We start from the raw sequence: 18,940 nt of genomic DNA on the forward strand, positions 1-18,940 counted from the left end.
CAGCGGCAACCGAGACACAAGACCGGCCTGTCGGCAGCAGCCGTCTCGCCGCTATATTGCGGCTCGTAGAGATAGCCACAAACATCCGATTCGAGCACAGACCTTCAAAATCCCCTTCATCCATATCAACTTTTTTTGCCATTATCAGCTTTCTCCATAGAGCCTGTTAGCATAGCATCCAAGCAATATGGCGGACGTTAAGATTCGATTCTGGGAGTGAGTTCCCACCCACTGATATGTGATTGGTCTGTAGCTTCAGTGGTCGAAAATATGAGGAACTAGCGTTGTAGTTTCACCCTGCGAACAGCTTCCAGTGACGCAAAATGATGATTTTTGCGTCACTAGAAGCTCCTTTTTAGACTCAGAAATACAAAGATTTCCCATCTCAGGGGAAAATGAGGGAGAGATGCACGACCATTCAAAAAGACTACCAGTTTACTACTGATTCAATGCTTAATGCAAATGGGTGAGGTATCCCCTTAAGTCTTTTAACCTAACCTGTCTGGGATCAGGTTTTCTTCAATGACCCCTGAGTTCTCTCCGTCTTCCCCTTTTTTACAAAACCTGAAACGCCATTTTGTTTTTTTGTGATCAATTTTTTATTATTGATTTTCATATTCAGGCAGCATATACATTTATATATCACATGTCTGAGGAATCAACATTATGAATTTATCAAACATGTCGTTAATAGGCAAAACATAATCTGGATTTCTGTCATCAGTTATCATGTGGGTATATTAATGTATAGCTGCACATTGTCAATCCCTCCCTATTTCCCATGGCGACCAAACCTGCCTCCCCCCTCCCCCGCAAGCTCTCTAACTATAACACAAATTCAGGAAAATATGTTTGAACTCGATTAACTTAGTTGGCAAGTCACACTCTCCTGACTACATTATTTTACACACTGCATACATGATATTATTGCATTTGTATATGGATGCATGTATCCGCATACATATGCACATACATGTTCATACACACAAAACCACATATGTTAACACAGGTAACAGTTGTGAATTGAGGTGTATTAAGTCAAGATTCATTTGGGAAATATAGAAAACACCAGTTATAAAGGGGCAATTAATCACATTAACATTCACTTGTTTCTCAGTAGTACACAGTTCTTTTACTTATTGGTAGTTAATAATGCTTCAATTATAAACGTTTTATTTCCTCATTCATTCATTCAGTCCCATCACATTAGTGGAGATCCATGTTTGTCTGTGTAAAAATCCAGGCTGTTTTATACAATCTGTTGGGTATAGCTACTTTATAACAGTAACAAAAGGAGCACACTCGAACAGTAAAAACTTTTCAGGTGCATGTCCACAAAAAGAATTGGAATAGAAAAAATAAAAAAAAATAGAAAAGTCAGCAAACTCTGAGAGAGCATTTACAGCAGCACATTGCCGTCCAGAGAAAAGTCTCAGCGTCCAGTTTTCATCCCATGTGCTCCTTGTTGAAAATCTTTCCACTTTTCAGCAGGGTGCTGTTCAAGTTACCAGTGCTCTTTTTAACCAGCATATCAAATGGTAGAAGTGTATGTTTGTCTCCCACATATTATGTTGTGTACCCACATCCTCTTCCCTCTGTGTCTGATCAAGGCCATGATAATGGGGCTGTAAATATTATTTACATCATCCAGACAAAGTAGAAGACCCTGTTTGATGCTCATAGCAAAGGAAAAAAATGATCTCAAATATAACAGATACAGTGAAAAGCAACTGAGCAGTATCGGTCATACAGCGGCTGTTAGAGACAAGACGCACTGGCAGCGTTCCATATCAATGCTATGTGTAATTGAATGTATTTACATGATCAACAAAGTCCTGGAGAAGAACATACTGGTGAGAATGTTCCTGAATATTTCCTGTTGCGTTCACACATCAGCTCACCCTGACTTCTGATGGACATTTCACTCACATCTGGATAAAGTCAGGGTGTAAATGTCCGGATATTTTTGGAGTGCATGTGTTAAAGAGGCTATAAAGTGAGTATTATTAAAAATATATATATATTGCTAAGTAACAGTTTGTACATTTGTAAAAAAATGTCTTAGAAAAATATCAATTGTAATATGAGAAGAATATTCCATTCCTTCTCTCCGTATCTCAGTTTGCAGCGCTTCTCCACACACAAACTGGAGGTGGTTCATCCTCTGTGGATCATCAGGACACAGCTGCTCTTCTCTGCACCACCAGCATCCTGACTGTTCTAATCTGACAGTGATCATGGACGCCATCTAAAGAGAGAAGCAGACAGATGATCATTGTTTACACAGACTCCATTCATCAGCTGTAAGTCATCAGTCCTTTTTACACACAGATTCCCCCACAACGCTGTAACAAAGCTCCACCTTTGATCTTAGACAACTTTATTTATCCCAGAGGGCAATTCAGTTCCACAGTCCATGCATACAGTTACAAACAAACAACAGAAGGAGTTAATCAAGGACAACAAAGGTAAGTGTTGGCACTAGGGCTGAAACAATTCCTCGACTAACTCGAATAATTCGAGGACAAAAAAATCATCAAGGAAAATTGTTTGCATCGAAGCATCGGACGTCACTTCTCGGCTTAGCGTTACCGTACGGTCCATAAAGTGTCTGCACGTGACCACAACGATCTCCGTGCTCTAATTAAATGGCTGCATTCTGTTTTCTGTTCATCAGTATGTTGTTCTCCTCTCTTTTGTGGATGTTGTCATTCCATTGGATTACACATAGCATTGATATAAAGACAAATATTCTCATTATAACGTTGTGTAGCGGACTCTGTTGCTTCGGCCGCTACTTCGTTGTTTATTTACATCACGTCTTACCTCAGGGAAATCCCCCGCCCCCCCTCCCCTCTGACAGGGATAGTCTCCAGCTGTGAGGAGCATACAGACGAAGCCAACCAAACCGCCCACCATTTCTGTGGTGGGACCTCGACTGTACTGTCCTTGCCAGGACCGAGCAGGGTCTGTGACTCTAATGAAATCCCCCACGGTGACGTAGTCGATTGCGTAGTCAGCACGGGCGGACTTGTAACGCCCCTAAGCGCCACTTGTGAAAACAAGTTACAACCGTTAATCTAACCACCGGGAGGAGCAGTGATTATGGAAGCTAAAGTGATTACTGCATCTGAAAACAGCTGAGCGTAATATTGCATCTGAAAACAGCTGAGCGTAATACTGTATGCATCAGTTTAGCGCGCCTCGGCCTCTCTCACTCTCTCTCTCTCTCTCTCTCTCTCTCTCTCTCTGTGAGAAATAGTCTACTGTATCAGACTGTTTTTTTCTCCTTATCGCCCCAGTGCTCCTCTGTGAATGTTTTCTGCCTGGAAAAGTACATGTGAGTAGGTTTTATACAGTATTTGTTCTTAGGTCTGAGATCAATGTAACAATAATTATATTCCCAACTGTTCAGCTGGAGTCCCGAAGCAGCTCTGCAAAAGCCAACGGTAAATTTACCCAATATTAAAGTGCATTGATTTTCAAGCAACAGTATCCCATACTATACAAGGTCATTAATTTATCAATTTATCATGTTATTTATTAGCCTACTTATTCATACAATTTTTATTCTGGGTTTACTGATTTAACCCCCCCACACAGCTAATACATGGCACCGATCAAGAATGATTAGAACCAGACTGAACGCCCTGGCTGCGCATTAGAACTGAAATAGTCCAGCCTCCCGATACTTTACATTCAAATAGATACTCAGAATGGCCCTCACTTATCAAACGTACGTACGGAAGAAAAATGGGTCTATGGTCATTTCCACGCAAAGTCCGGCACTTATCAATTTGGACGTGAGCGGAGGGTACGCTCAAATCTCACACCAGGTCTCAGTTCGTGTACGCACATTTTCAACTCAGTGTGGACTTGCGCTGCAGCGAATCTGTCTGGATCGGAGAATAATTAGATCATACTATAACAGTGCTTGTTAAGACAGGCAGATAGAGGTTCACAGATTTACTGTTAGATAAGATATCTCAAATGTATTTTATATTACGCTCCACCTCAAACGATCTCTGTAGGCTACATTGCTTTTTAATAATAATAATAATGTTGAGCAGCGCAGGCTGTCAGGTGATTTATTTAGTTGTGTGTTTTATTTGATACATTTTTGTTTGTTTAATTGATTTACTTTAAAGATTAAAGATAAGAGAGGCTGCTTTCAGTAAATACATGGTAAACATTCATGCGCACAGGAATATCACTGCAGAAAATACTGAGAGAAATTGAAACAGAAAAACTAAAAACATTTACCGGTACTTTAAAAGGACAGAAAAACTTCCAGAGGATAGTAAATACAACTTTTAGCCTCTGAAATATGAAATATTTAAGAATTCAGAACATTAACATTAGATCATAACTAATCGGTATGTCCGGAGATTAAACTAATAAATACGCTGATGTGCCACATGCGTAATTGCGCACAGCAGATGCCCTGAGGCCTGAGACTGCATGTGACATAATAACGAATAAAGAAATCCGGGGGGCTCTAAGACGAAGTAAGGACTTTCTTTTATGTAAGTGTTAAATTCTTATGTTTGTTTCCAGCCGCCACACTTATCAACACCCGGTCTTGCATACGCCGTGATCAGCCAGATACGCACGTTTCATAGGTCTCACGTGGACCCTGTCGTACGATCATTTCTACACCCAAATCTGCGCTGGTTTCTACACCAGATTGATAAGTGAGGGCCAATGCGACTGACAATGGTCACATATTTTCATCTGTTGAGCCTCTCATTAACATCTGAGTTAATAATTTTATCTGCACCTGATAGACTTAATGATCCAAAACACAGCTTGTAAAGCTCGTCTTTGTTTGGTTCCACGCTGCGCTTGAATAACATAAACATTTCTTCTGTGTGTTTTTAAAGTTTGAATAAAGTGATTTCAAGTGGAAGTGCTCCAAAAGCGACTCATCCACTGTGGAAGGAATCAAATCATTAGCATTACATTTCGTCTTTTTGTTTAAACTAATGGCCCATTAACTTCTGATAGCTCTCCCTGCCCCCACTCACACATTATCAGCACTTCAACGTGTTTCAGTCTCTCAGTCTGCTGCTTTCAACACAAGATACACAAGTAAACACAAGCCTGTACAAGAACACTGCTTCATTTTTTCGTTAGGTAAAAATGTAATTAGAATTTTGGATTTGATTAGAATCGTGTTTTTGAATACATATCTTCGTTTGGAGTTTTTAAACATTCGTGGGTGTAATCTTTCTAAGATATGAAACAGACCGGAAGAACATGGCTCGCGAGTCATCTCGCGAGAGGTACTTACTGCTTTAAGGCACTAGTTTACAAGTCCTCGGAGTTAGCCGAGACTGTAAATATTAGGAGTAAGCCCGTCTCTGTACTGCTTGATGCAGGCTAAAAGGAAAAGCATGTTGACGGATGGAGCTAGGAATAAAATAAAGAATTAAGAGAGAGTGAGCGAACAAGATACCGGACTAGAGTAAATATTGGAGAGGCTTTTACACGTTGGAGAGAGCTTCGGGGAACGGTGGGCTGTAAGTCTGATACCGAGCTGGCACTGCTGCTGGTGAACTGGTGAGTACTATGCTCGTTATAAACTTTGCGTCATAGTTATCAGTTGTTTCAACACAAACCCTAGTCTATATCATATAACGACCAGAATGTCAGAATAACTTCACTGTCCCCTGATGATGAGTTAGCGACGCATGCTAACCTTATATGTCAGAGTTATTTGGGCAGACTTTGACTGATGCAAGGCGAGAAAAGTTTTCGACACATGGTGTTTGAAAGCCAAGTCAGCTAATTTCTGCATAAGTTTAGCCCGTAGCATGATAATATAGACAGCGTATTGTCCCGGGTTCAGGTTACGATAGCTCCGGCTGCTAATTATCTGAGCAGTGCGTATGCAAAGTTTCTCATGTGTTGAAACTAACGTTACTGTACATACTCTGCACAGTTGTATCAACCAGCATAATGATTTATGAACTTTATTCCAGCTTTCTAAAAAGGCTCAGTATCAGTATCATCTCCAGTAACAAATGCAGCCTACAACCCTGCCAGAGTCTTACAGTCAGACCGCGACAGGTATGTTTTCATGGAGTAACGTTATCTAAAAAAATACCTGCATTGAATGGTAAGATGTAATATTCTACTTGTCTTTTGATTCGGGAATGATGTATTTGCTGTCCAAGGTGTTCAGCTACTGAAGGAGGAAGAGGAGGAGGCTGATGTCTTGTAATCCAGGTAAATTTGACTTGCATCTCAAACACACAAATATATATTTCGCAGATCACCTTCCAGTCATGCAAATGCTTGTATTTGTAATTATTTCCATACAAACACATTTCCAATTTTTTTCAAATCGACAATGGCTGCATGATGCATCATTGCTATTTAGGACCATTACAAAATGTATTTGAAATGGCACACTGCATTTATATTTTGACTCTTTCTATGTCTCCAGCTGATTTTCAAGATGAGGACTCTGCTCACCTTTGTTATTTGGTGCAGTGTGAAGTGGAAGTGAGAAGTATGTCACTAACAGAGCAGGTTTTTTTCTGTCTACCTTTTCTACCCAACAGGACAACTTCAGATTTGGAGAACTTCCAAAAGCACACCCTTATGTATGCATGAAGATAGAACTAAAAATCAGTGAGCAATGCACACAATTACTAATTGTTATAACCATTACCAGTACAGGTCAATTACAGGTACTAAATGCAATCACAACAGTAGAGTAGAAGGTAAGGATATCTGTTTTATTATGTAAACTGGTCAAAACAAAAGACTTCAAGGAACTCAACATACAAAACTTGTACAAAACTCAACTTGAAATTGCACAAAAATACCGAACAAAGCCACAACAGGTATGTATGTACAAGTCTGTAACACATTTTTACACAAGGCAACACACCCTGTAGCCAGGATACTGTACTTGGGAAAGCATCGCTGATTTTCCAGACGCTGCAGCTTTGATTCATAACTCTGTTCCCCTCTCCCAAGCAGCCATGCTATCATAACACACACTGTCTATATGCTGCAGGCCTGTGATGCTGCTCCACTCTGGGCTCCTGCTCATCACTGATGGAGAGTTGAAGTTGAATCCTGGAATAAAAGGAAAACCGACATTGAAAAACAAAAACCTCATACACTTATTACATATACATGGTCGCAGACTAGTTATAATATTGCCCAAAACAAGTCGGTATTATGATCCTTCTCACGTCTAATGGAAAAGCAACTATTAGATGACATAATGAACATTCTTGCAGATTATGTATAACAGATTTAGATAACGTGAGGCTGCATCATTTCCGGTTCATCGTTGTCTCATGTTTAGCAGCTTTACCGGGAGCAGAAAGTCACCACAAGTTATGTCTCCGGTTTGCAAACAAATAGATAAATATATCCATATTACGTTGTCTCCAAAACGTTTATAAGCTTACAAACCGATAACTAGCATGTATACATATAGCTATTTAGCTACGGCCCATAGATATCATGGTAACAGTTATATACTCATACTAAACAACGGACTGCAGAAATCCAGGTTTTATCAAAATATGGTAATATTACTGTAACTTTTGAGTCGACATGGTTCTTTATCTTCTCACAGTGTCTGTAAAATAAAAAATAAAAAGCTAAAATTACAACTATGGAATTTTTTTTCAAATTCAGAAGAATTTTTCAAGGTCGGCGAGGGGAAGCAGATCTGATATGTAAAGGTTTACTAAAGAATAAAACTGAGATACTGACTTCAGAGTCTCTAGTCTGCAGCTTGGACTCTGCAGATAATCACACAGCTGCTCCATATCTGAATCCTGCAGCTTGTTTCTGCTGAGGTCCAGCTCTCTGAGATGGGAAGGGTTAGACTTCAGAGCTGAGGCCAGAGAAGAACAGCTGATCTTTGACAAACTGCAGTCACTCAATCTGAATAAAGAATAAATGATGAAGAAAGAATAATGAATAATCCAGTCAGATGTGTTCAGGTTTAAATATCTTTTCTCTAAAATTATTAGAGCATCATTTCTGATTGTGTGTTCACATAATTCTCTGGACATCATCCAAACATCGCCTCAACATTCATACAGCTGTTCATGTGCCCAGATGAACAACAGGCTGCTGATCTCAGATTCATCAAATCAAAAGTGTTCACTATTTCAGTTACTAGCAAAGCCAGAGGATGAGTGCAGATTTGTGTCTTTATCAACTTTGTAAAAACGTAATGTTCTATTATTATAAAAATGTTTTCACATCAAATCTCTACATTTTTCAGCCATTTAAAAGAAAATAAATCTGCTGAAAAAATACATATTTCAAGATTTTAATTTAGCCAAATTCTAAAATATACAAATATTAAAATGTGCAACAATCAAAGCAGTGTTTCAAAATTATACAAATAAATGACACAATTAGTGATCTGACCTCAGAGTCTCCAGTCTGCAGTTTGGACTCTGCAGATAATCACCCAGCTGCTTCACTCCTGAATCCTGCAGCTTGTTCTCATTCAGGTCCAGCTCTCTGTGATGGGAGGGGTTGGACTTCAGAGGCCAGAGAAGAACAGCTGATCTCTGACAAACTGCAGTCACTCAATTTGAAGAAAGAATAAAAGAATAAAAAATAATTTATTATCCAGTCATGGATAATAAAGGTGTTAAGTTTTAAATGTGTTACATACTTTGTCCTGATTTTTATCTTTTCACTAAACTTATTAGGACATCATTTCTAATTGTGTGTTCATATTAGTCTCTGAGCATCATCCAAAGATCACCTCAACATTCATACAGCTGTTCATTTGCACAGATGAATAACAGGCTGCTGATCTCAGTCAGCTCTGTGATGTTAGAACAGTAGTGTCCAAACTTTTTTTCTTGTGGGCCAAAATTGTCATGTTAGAATTGCTCGTGGGCCACAGGTTTTGTTTTTTTAAAATACAGTTGAAAAAAAAGTAAGGCTTTGTAGATCAGAATCAAAAGGCTCGCTAAAGAAACCCTTTAATAAAAGAGAAATAAAATATTTTGATTTCTTCATTCTACTTCATTTGTTTTTTCCTCAGAATCAAGCCTGTAATGTGGTTCATTTTTTTTGGAAAAGCTTTCTGCATTTAGCTCAGGTCATTAAATGGTTAAACAACAGTCTGCTTGTTTGCAAAAACTTTGCATATGTTTTTTTTCATAGTTTACAAAAAAATGTGGAAAATAGTAAAAGCTGTAGATTTAAAAAAAACAACAACATACATGTTACTGAACATTTTCTATTTTATGAATATTGTTCAGCATGTTCAGCTTGTTAACATGAAAAAGAAAAATAAGATAATGTGCCAATCTTAATCAAGGCCTCGGAGAAAAAATCTTCCGATTCTTCATTTGAAGTCACGAGCCGCAAATGGCCCTCGGGCCGCACTTTGGACACCCCTGTGTTAGAACATTTATCAAATAAAATGTGTTAACTATTTCAGTGATTAGCAGAACCAGGGGATGAGTACAGAGTTTTTATCTTTATTAACTTTGTAAAAACTTTGTTTTATTATTATAAAAAATATTTTCACATCAAATCTCTACATTTTTCAGCCATTTAAAAGAAAATAAATCTGTTGAAAAAAATAAATCTTCAAGATTTTAATTTAGGCAAATACTAAAATATACAAATATTAAAATGTGCAACAATCAAAGCGGTGGTTCAGAATTATACAAATAAATGACAGTCAGTGATCTGACCTCAGAGTCTCCAGTCTGCAGTTTGGACTCTGCAGATAATCACACAGCAGCTTCACTGCTGAATAATGCAGCTTGTTTGTACTCAGGTCCAGCTCTCTGAGATGGGAAGGGTTGAACTTCAGGGCTGAGGCCAGAGAAGAACAGCTGATCTCTGACAAACTGCAGCCACTCAATCTGAATAAAGAATAAATGATGAAGAAATAATAATTTATAATCCACTCAGATGTGTTCAGGTCAGCTCTGTGCTATTAGAACCTAAAATGTGATCATTATTTCATTATAGTGGCAGAACCAGAGGATTGACATACCGATTTGTATCTTCATTAGGTTTGTAAAACTTTACATAACATTAAAATTAAAAAATTATTTCACATCAAATCTCTACATTATTCAGCCACTTGAAAGAGAATAAGTCTCCTAAAGATTTAATTCATCAATATTTAAATTCAGGCAAAAAATAGAATAGAAAAAATATACAACTTTAATCAAGGCATTGGATCCAAATTATACAAATGAATGACACAGTCAGTGATCTGACCTCAGAGTCTCCAGTCTGCAGTTTGGACTCTGCAGATAATCACACAGCAGCTTCACTCCTGAATCCTGCAGCTTGTTGTTGTTACTCAGGTCCAGCTCTCTGAGATGGGAGGGGTTGGACTTCAGCGCTGAGGCCAGAGAAGAACAGCTGATCTCTGACAAACTGCAGCCACTCAATCTGAATAAAGAATGAATGAAGAGAGGATCATTCATAATCCAGCCAGATGTGTTCAGGTTTAAATGTGTTACATACTTTGTCCTGATATTTTATCTGTTCTTTAACATCTTTAGATCTGATTGGATCAAAGAGCAGCTGAGATCCGTTTCTCCAATTTCTGCCACTCTAACAATTTATAAGTGACGGAAGCATCTTCTAGGATAGGATAGGATAGGATTGGATAATACTTTATAGATCCCCCGAGGGGAAATTTGGGCATTGCAGCAGCACAGACAAGTAAGAAGGTCATACAAAAACTACAAATTTAAACAGAATAGATAAGATAGATAAAAATAGGGGGTATATACAAGTACAAAAATCAATGATGAGTGCAGTTATATGGTAATTTCCAGAACAACATCAGACTCCATCATGAAGGCTGCTGCTCTCCATCTATGTGCTGATATCGTGAGACAGTTTTCACCTTAACTACAAATATGACGTTGTAATATCGTGAGATCTTGCGGCACAAGATCTCATCACACCCTACTAACCACACCACCCAGCTGAGTGAGTTATATTAGTACTGAAATCTCTACTGACTGATGGAGCACATTGTTCACAGCAAACTGGCCCTGCACATATTGCATTTGATAGCCTTTGAGATAATCCTCATAGGGGCAAGGCAGGTGGTGGGAGGTATCAAATTACTATCAGACGAAACGCTTCCCCCACTTTGGAGTTATATGGACGATGTCACAAGCATCCTTAAGACAGCTCCATGCACGGCGAGGCTCCTCAATTGCCTTGATGAGCTCATCACATGGGCAAGAATGAAGATCAAGACTGAAAAATCAAGAAGTCTCTCGATGAGGAAAGGGGTACCACAGAACCAGACCATCTTTGTTGCTGGTGGAGAGCCCATTCCAAGGCTGGCAGAAAAACCACTCAAGAGCCAGGGGAGGCTATATACTGCAGACTTGTCCGACAGACACATGGGGAGGCTAGCCAAGCAACAACTTGCAGAGGGCCTGGCAAAGATCGATAAATGCCATCTGCCAAGGAAATACAAAGTGTGGTGCTACCAACACACACTGTACCATCAAGTGTTGTGGCCACTAAAGGTCAGCGAGATTCCATCATCAGAGGTTAGCAGGATGGACAGCCTTGCTAACAACTACATCCGAAAGTGGTTGGGCTTGCCCCACTGTTTCTCAGATGCTGGCCTCTGTCGCCGAAACTTGCTGGAGCTACCAATGAAGTCCATCAGTCTTGGGTACAAGCAAGAGAAGGCACGCCTTGTACTGGAGCTGAAAGAGTCCACTGACCACCTGGTAAGAAGTGCAAGACTACCCATCCACACAGGCAGGAAATGGCAGGCACAGGCTCAGGTAGACCACTCAATCTCCAGCCTTCAACACAGGGAAGTGATGGGGGCAGTCCAGACTGGTCGCAATGGGCTAGGCTGGGGAGCTCCGCTGCAGTTCTGGTCTAAGGCCACTAAAAAACAACGCAAGACCATGGTTGTGGATGAAGTCACCAGGATCGAACAGGAGCGCTTTCACATAAAAACAGTGTCTCAAGGCCGTCAAGGAGCATGGACCCGGTGGGATGCTACTGTGAACAGGCGCATAAGCTGGGCAGACATCTGAAGGACGCCACAAGCCAGACTCAGCTTCCTGTTAAGGGCCACCTACGACACCCTCCCCAGAACCTTACTCTGTGGTTTGGGAGTGAAGTCAGTTGCCCCCTGTGCACCAACAGTAAGGTGAGTCACCAGCACATGTTATTGGGGTGCAAGGTGGCACTTACCCAGGGTCGCTTCAGGTGGCACCATGATCAAGTCCTTGCCAAGCTGGCTGAGATCTTGGAGAGATGTAGGGTAGCAGCAAACTGTAGTCCAGAAACATCAAAGTCTACCTTAACTGCATTTGTCAAGCCAGGCAACACTCTCCAAGCACCTCAGAACATCAGGAACACCATACTTAGACCTGGCAAAGAATGGCAGATGATGGTAGACCTCAGAAAGCAGCTGGTCTTCTCAAGAGCGATCACAATAACTACTCTCCGGCCCAACATCGTAGTGTGGTCCACTGAGGAGAAAAGGGTCCTCATCATTGAGCTTACCATCCCCTGGGAAGAAGGCATGACAGCAGCCCATTAGAGGAAACATCTGAAGTACTCCAAGCTGGCAGCGGAGTGCCGCGAGGCAGGCTGGAAGGCTAGGGTCTATCCTGTGGAGGTCGGATGCCGGGGCTTTGTCAGCAGTGCGGTTGTCCAACTTCTCCGCGGTGCTGGCACCACGGGATCTAACCTGCGCAAAGTATTGAGGGAGCTAGGTGAAGAAGCAGAAAAAGCCAGCTACTGGCTTTGGCTCCGGAGGAAGGACATCAGTTGGGGGCTAACACCCCGATAGAGGCAGCTGCAGGAGGTGGCGGGGAGACGTCCCCAACAAGCCACTGCCCCCCCGCCAGGAGATGTACTGGCTTAGGGGGCGAAACATCAGTGAACGGCGGCTTCCAGCTGACGCCCCTGCAGCTGACCAAATGGCACCGTAGGAGGTGCGACAGGCTGGAAAAAGCAAAGCAGAAACAACATCTCACCTGTACAACAATCTATCCAATTAGGCACTTTACATAAAGTTCAGACACTTGGTAGGATAGACAGCAAATGACATCTCCTCAAATTTTAATAGAGGATAATACTGAAAACATTTGTTGATACTGTTCAGCAACAATCAATGGATGAGAATTTAATTAATACAAAAGAAATGATAGTTATAGACTAAAATAAAAAAACACTGTCAGTATTGTATACACAGATCTATAAGGTACAGTCAGTGATCTGACCTCAGAGTCTCCAGTCGACAGTTTGGACTCTCCAGTCCAGCAGACAGCTTCTCTCCTGAATCCTGCAGCTTGTTGTTACTCAGGTTCAGCTCTCTCAGGTGGGAGGGGTCGGACTTCAGAGCTGAGGCCACGACTTCACAGTGAGTCTCAGAGAGACTACAGCCAGAAAGTCTGTTGTGATACAGATCACAAAAGTATTCATTATTAAAGAGGACATATGACAAACATCTTTCATTTGATGTTGAAACAGTTTGACGTGTCATGTTTTAGACTTCATTTTCTATAATTTACATATATACATATTACATATATAGAATCTGTATTTTTTTGATTGTTTTTTTAACTCATCACTTGTTTTTAAACCTACAAACAAGCTGTCAATCACTTACTAAATCTTTCAGATGTGTAATCTAAAAATGTAGTTTTATTTACTTCACTAACCACCTACTTTCCTGGGAGCTCTTGAGCTCCCCTAGGCTCCTCAAGATCATCGGTTGACGGCTTGCCAGAACAACCCCCACCCCACCACTACCCCCTCCCCACCGGATCGTGGGTTGGCGGCCTGCCAGAACAACCCCCCACACCCCCTCCCCTCCCCACCGGATTGCTGATGGACGGTCTACCTCCCCCCACCCCCTTGCTCTCTATCCCTCTTCCTGCATCTTATCCCATCTCTCCCCCTATCCCTTTCCAAGCCCGGCGCAGTCTAGGCCTGTGAAGACTGTTTCGTCATGAGCCGGGGATCCGGCCGAAGATTTCTGCCTTTTAATAAGGCAGTTTTTTCTTACCACTGTAACTTTTGCTGCTTTGCTAAAGTGCTCATGATGGATAGGCCGGATCTTTGTAACATAGCAATAAGTAAGGTCCTTTACCTGCTTTTTGTAACATAACAATGAGTAAGGTCTTTTACCTGCTCTTTTGTAATGTTAACAGACAATGAGTAAGGTATTTTACCTGCTTCTTGTAAAGTGTCTCGAGATAACACTTGTTATGAGTTGACGCTATACAAATAAAAGTTGATTGATTGATTGATTGATTTAGGCCTAGATCATTTCCAAAGTCAGTTAGCCTGCTCTGTTCAGATATCTATCTCTGTATTAGAAAACCATTTTAAAACTCATTAAAATAGAACTAATGAGGATGGTCTCATTCTTATGCTGTTTGTATACACAATATATAGATACAGCGACTACTTCCTATTGGTCAAAAGATTAAAAAACCCAGCCCAGAAACAAAATGTTCAGGTAAAAGAAATCTTAAAAAGCTGAAGGATTTCCTCGTGTCAGAAAAGTTATTCTGTGATCTACCTGCTGAGTGTTTTAAGAGATGATGCTTGTGATTGATTTGTCATGCCTGCAGAAGGCTGGGAGGGGGTGCTCTCAGTGATATGTCTTTTTTTTTTTTTTAAATCTGTCCTAACAATAAGTGTCCTTTTCCTGGACATAAACAAGTTGAACACTATTTGATGAATGAGAATGTTGTTTTGTTTTTATTAAAATAACTTAATTAGTACATGACAGTTATTTATATTGCTCATCACATCTGGACTTACACAGCCTTCCTGCAGTTCCTCACAGCTGGAATCAGTCTCTGTCGTCCCTGGTCTGATGTGTTGTACTTCTTCAGGTCAAGCTCATCCAGAACCTCCTCTGACATCTGCAGCATGTAGGCCAGAGCAGAGCAGTGGATCTCAGAGAGTCTCTTCTTTGATCTGTTCTCTGACTTCAGGAACTCTTGGATCTCCTGATGGACTGAGTGGTCGTTCATCTCGATCAGGCAGTGGAAGATGTTGATGCTTCTGTCAGGAGAGGTTTCATCACTCTTCATGTTCTTCAGGTTGTCAATGACTCTCTGGATCATTTCTGGACTGTTGTCCTTCTGACCCAGTAGGCCTCCCAAGATTCTCTGTTTGGACTCCAGAGAAAGTCCATGAAGGAAGCGAACAAACAGGTCCAGGTTACCATTTTTACTTCTAAGGGATTTCATCATTGCTTTTCCTTTAGGAGGGCAGCCAGGCTTAAGTCTACATTTTTTCTTCCCAGAAAAGCCTCCAGTTTCTTTATGTTCTAGTCTGTGTAACAGTGGTACATGTAGACTGCAGCCAGAAACTCCTGAACGCTCAGATGAACAAAGCAGTAGACCGTTTTCTGGAAGATCACACACTCTGTTTTGAAGATCTCTGTACAAACTCCTGAGTACACCGAGGCCTCTGTGACATCCAGACCACACCGCTCCGGGTCTTCTTGGTAGAACGTGATGTTTCCGTTCTCCAGATGTTCAAACGCCAGCCTCCCCAGCTTCAGAAGAAGTTCCCTGTCGGCCTTCATCAGCTCCTGAGGACTCCTCTGATCCCCCTCACCATACTTGTGCTTCTTCCTCGTTGTCTGAACCAGCAGGAAGTGTGAGTACATGTCAGTCAGGGTCTAGGGAAGCTCTCCTCTCTGCTCTGTGCTCATCATGTGCTCCAGAACTGTGGCAGTGATCCAGCAGAAGACCGGGATCAGACACATGATGTGGAGGCTCCTGGATTTCTTGATGTGTGAGATGATTCTGCTGGACAGATCTTCATCATCACTGAACCTCCTCCTGAAGTACTCCTCCTTCTGGGCGTCAGTGAAGCCTCGTACTTCTGTTATCCTGTCAACACATGAAGGAGGGATCTGATTGGCTGCTGCAGGTCGAGAAGTTATCCAGATGAGAGCTGAGGGAAGCAGATTCCCCTTGATGAGGTTTGTCAACAGTGTGTTTAACGATGACTTCTTTGTGACATCAGACACAACCTTCCTGTTTTTGAAGTCCAATGATAGTCTGTTTTCATCCAGGCCGTCAAAGATGAACAACAGTTTACAGACAGCGAGCGTCTCTGCTGTGACCTTCTGTAATGTTGGATGGAAAACACGGAGCAGCTCAAGAAGACTGTACCGCTTATCTCTGATCAAGTTCAGCTCCCTGAATGAAAGCAGGATCACCAGACTGAGGTCTTGGTTCTCTGAGTCCTCTGCGCAGTCCAGAGTGAACTTCTGCACTGAGAAGGTTTTTCCAACACCAGCGACGCCGTTTGTCAGAACCACTCTGATGTGGTTCTGTTGGTTGGGTTGAGCTTCTGTCTTTTGTTTCTGTTGGTCGGGTAAGGCTTTAAAGATGTCCTGACACTTGATTGTTGTGTCATGGAGGGTCTCCATCTTGGAAGCTTTCTCAATCTGTCTCACCTCATGTTGGGTGTTCACCTCTTCACTCTGTCCCTCTGTGATGTAGAGCTCAGTGTAGATCCTGTTGAGGAGGGTTCTACTATCTGTTTCTTCATTTCCTTGAGTCACACATTCACATCTCCTCCTCAGACTGACCTTATGTTCTTCTAAAACCTCCTGCAGACCTCTATCTACTGAAAGAGATAATGCTAGAATCTGATTATTATTTTCAAATGTTATTGTAAAATAAGAAAAAAGGACTTTAATTTCTAAGTGTTTAATGGAAAGCTTGGCGACTGTGCAGTACAATAAAAGTCCTGTTTTAGGAGGAGATCACAGAAGCAGAAAGGTGTACAGTCTTACTTTGTTCAGTGCTGCTCTTACTGACTGTCTGCAGTCCAGGTCCTGTTCTGTATCTTTCTCCACACTGAGGACAGGACGAGTCTCCTGATGAACCAGACTGGTCCCAGTATGAGGTGATGCACTGTCCGCAGAACCAGTGTCCACAGCTGGTAGAGATGGGATCCTTCAGGACGTCCTGACACACAGGACAGGACGGGCAACTCTCCACAGAAACATTTCTCCTCTTCCACCCTCTGTGAAGACATTTCTTTAGAACTAAAGTGATCGTTGACTGATGTTGAAAACATGAATAGGGTTAGGGTTAGATACACGTGTTATTATACGTTACATTAACGCTCACTGGACTCTGAATACTATGGGGCGCCGATTGTAAAGTTGCGCACACTACAAATAACAGCAACATTTTTCCACATTTAGCCCTAAAACATCCCCTTAAATTGGTGTGAATTTTTAAAAGTCACTTTTTATTCCAATTTGGAGAATTTTTTGTGAACTTTGTCATATTTAGTTTTTGTGAATATTAATTTAAGATAATTTCATTGGTAAATATGAATATTAAATATGATATCTAAATGTTTAATGTCATGTATAAATGTTAAAAATACATGTTTTGATTCTAAATAATTAGCTGTAAATATGTAGCTGTGTTTGTAAATATTTAGCTTAGATACTAAATATTTAGCTAGGTTTCTAAATATTTAGTTTAGATTGTCTTTCAGCCAGTTCTAGTTGTTGTAGTTTACCGCCTTCCTGGCCCATATTCTGAATTTCTATCTGAATTTGCAGAATTTCTATTTCAATATCCATGTGGATGTTGATAATGATAGCCTTAGCACAGCTTTCATCTCTCTCTCTCTCTCTCTGAGATTATATTACTGCATGTATCTTTCTGTAAATCTCAGTTATGAGTACTTTTTACCTGCTCTTTTGTAATATTACAAAGCAAAGAGTAAGGTCTTTCACCTGCTTTTTGTGAAGTGTCTCAAGATTGACACTTGTTATAAATTGGCGCAATACAAATAAAGATTGATTGAGACCCCCTTATATGGAGGACTAAAAGTGCCAAAATGAAATATATAAATATATAATTAATTAAATCATTAAATGTGTCATCAATTATTTAATATTGGAAATAAATCAACAAATATATAAATACATATATAATTATTTAATTAATTAAATGCATGTGTTATTAAATAATTAAATAATTATTTAAATGTGTCATTAATTATTTAAATTATTATAAATTATTTTAAATTGGTAATATATAAATAAATAAATAATTTATGAAATACATAAATAATTAAATAAATGTTTAAATAATTATTTAAAATGTTCATTCATTCTATGTAAAAACACATCTATTTATTCCACTATTTATTTAATTATTTCATGTTTCCTGCTCCAGCAGTGCATCATGAAATAACTTTATCTGTCATTCTCCCCTATCAAACTCAGTGGGCGGGATTAACGCTGGAGTCACAAACCATTGCTTTGGTCTGCAGGGTTGCCAGGCGGTTTCCCGCCAAACAAACAAACATGGCAGCAATCACAGAGGATCTGCATGAACTCTCCTGTGAGTTGATAACAGATATTTTAGACCTGGCAGAGAATGTTGACGCTGGAATTTCGGACCCTGAACATGTCGCTAGCAAAGCAGAGGGATATATTAAAGTTCTTGGAGTAATTTCCACTCTCTCTGACCAAGATATTGACCGAAGAGTGTTCGCAAACTTAGAAGAACTTCTTCAGCGCTTCTCCCGTACTGGGCCGCAACACACACACAGACCAGGGGCCCGGCTTTTGACATACCCACTGCCGTTCTAGAGCATCATGTCCGGTGTGGGTTCATGCAGATCCTCTGTGATTGCTGCCATGTTTGTTTGTTTGGCGGGAAATCGCCTAGTCTGGCAACCCTGCCAGGGAGAATGACAGATAAAGTTATTTCATGATGCACTGCTGGAGCAGGAAACATGAAATAATTAAATAAATAGTGGAATAAATAGATGTGTTTTTACATAGAATGAATTAACATTTTTAAATAATTAATTAAACATTTATTTAATTATTTATGTATTCCATAAATTATTTATTTATTTATTTATATATTACCAATTTTAAATAATTAATGACACATTTAAA

At 40.4% G+C, this 18,940-nt stretch overlaps 1 pseudogene; it reads right to left on the bottom strand.

Moving 5' to 3' along the window:
• Positions 1-7,001: 7,001 nt before the first annotated feature.
• On the bottom strand, positions 7,002-18,442 carry LOC132982603 (NACHT, LRR and PYD domains-containing protein 12-like; annotated as a pseudogene).
• Between the last annotated feature and the right edge of the window lie 498 nt (positions 18,443-18,940).

The sequence above is a fragment of the Labrus mixtus genome, chromosome 10 (genome assembly GCF_963584025.1).
Source record: "Labrus mixtus chromosome 10, fLabMix1.1, whole genome shotgun sequence".
Lineage (NCBI taxonomy): Eukaryota > Metazoa > Chordata > Actinopteri > Labriformes > Labridae > Labrus > Labrus mixtus.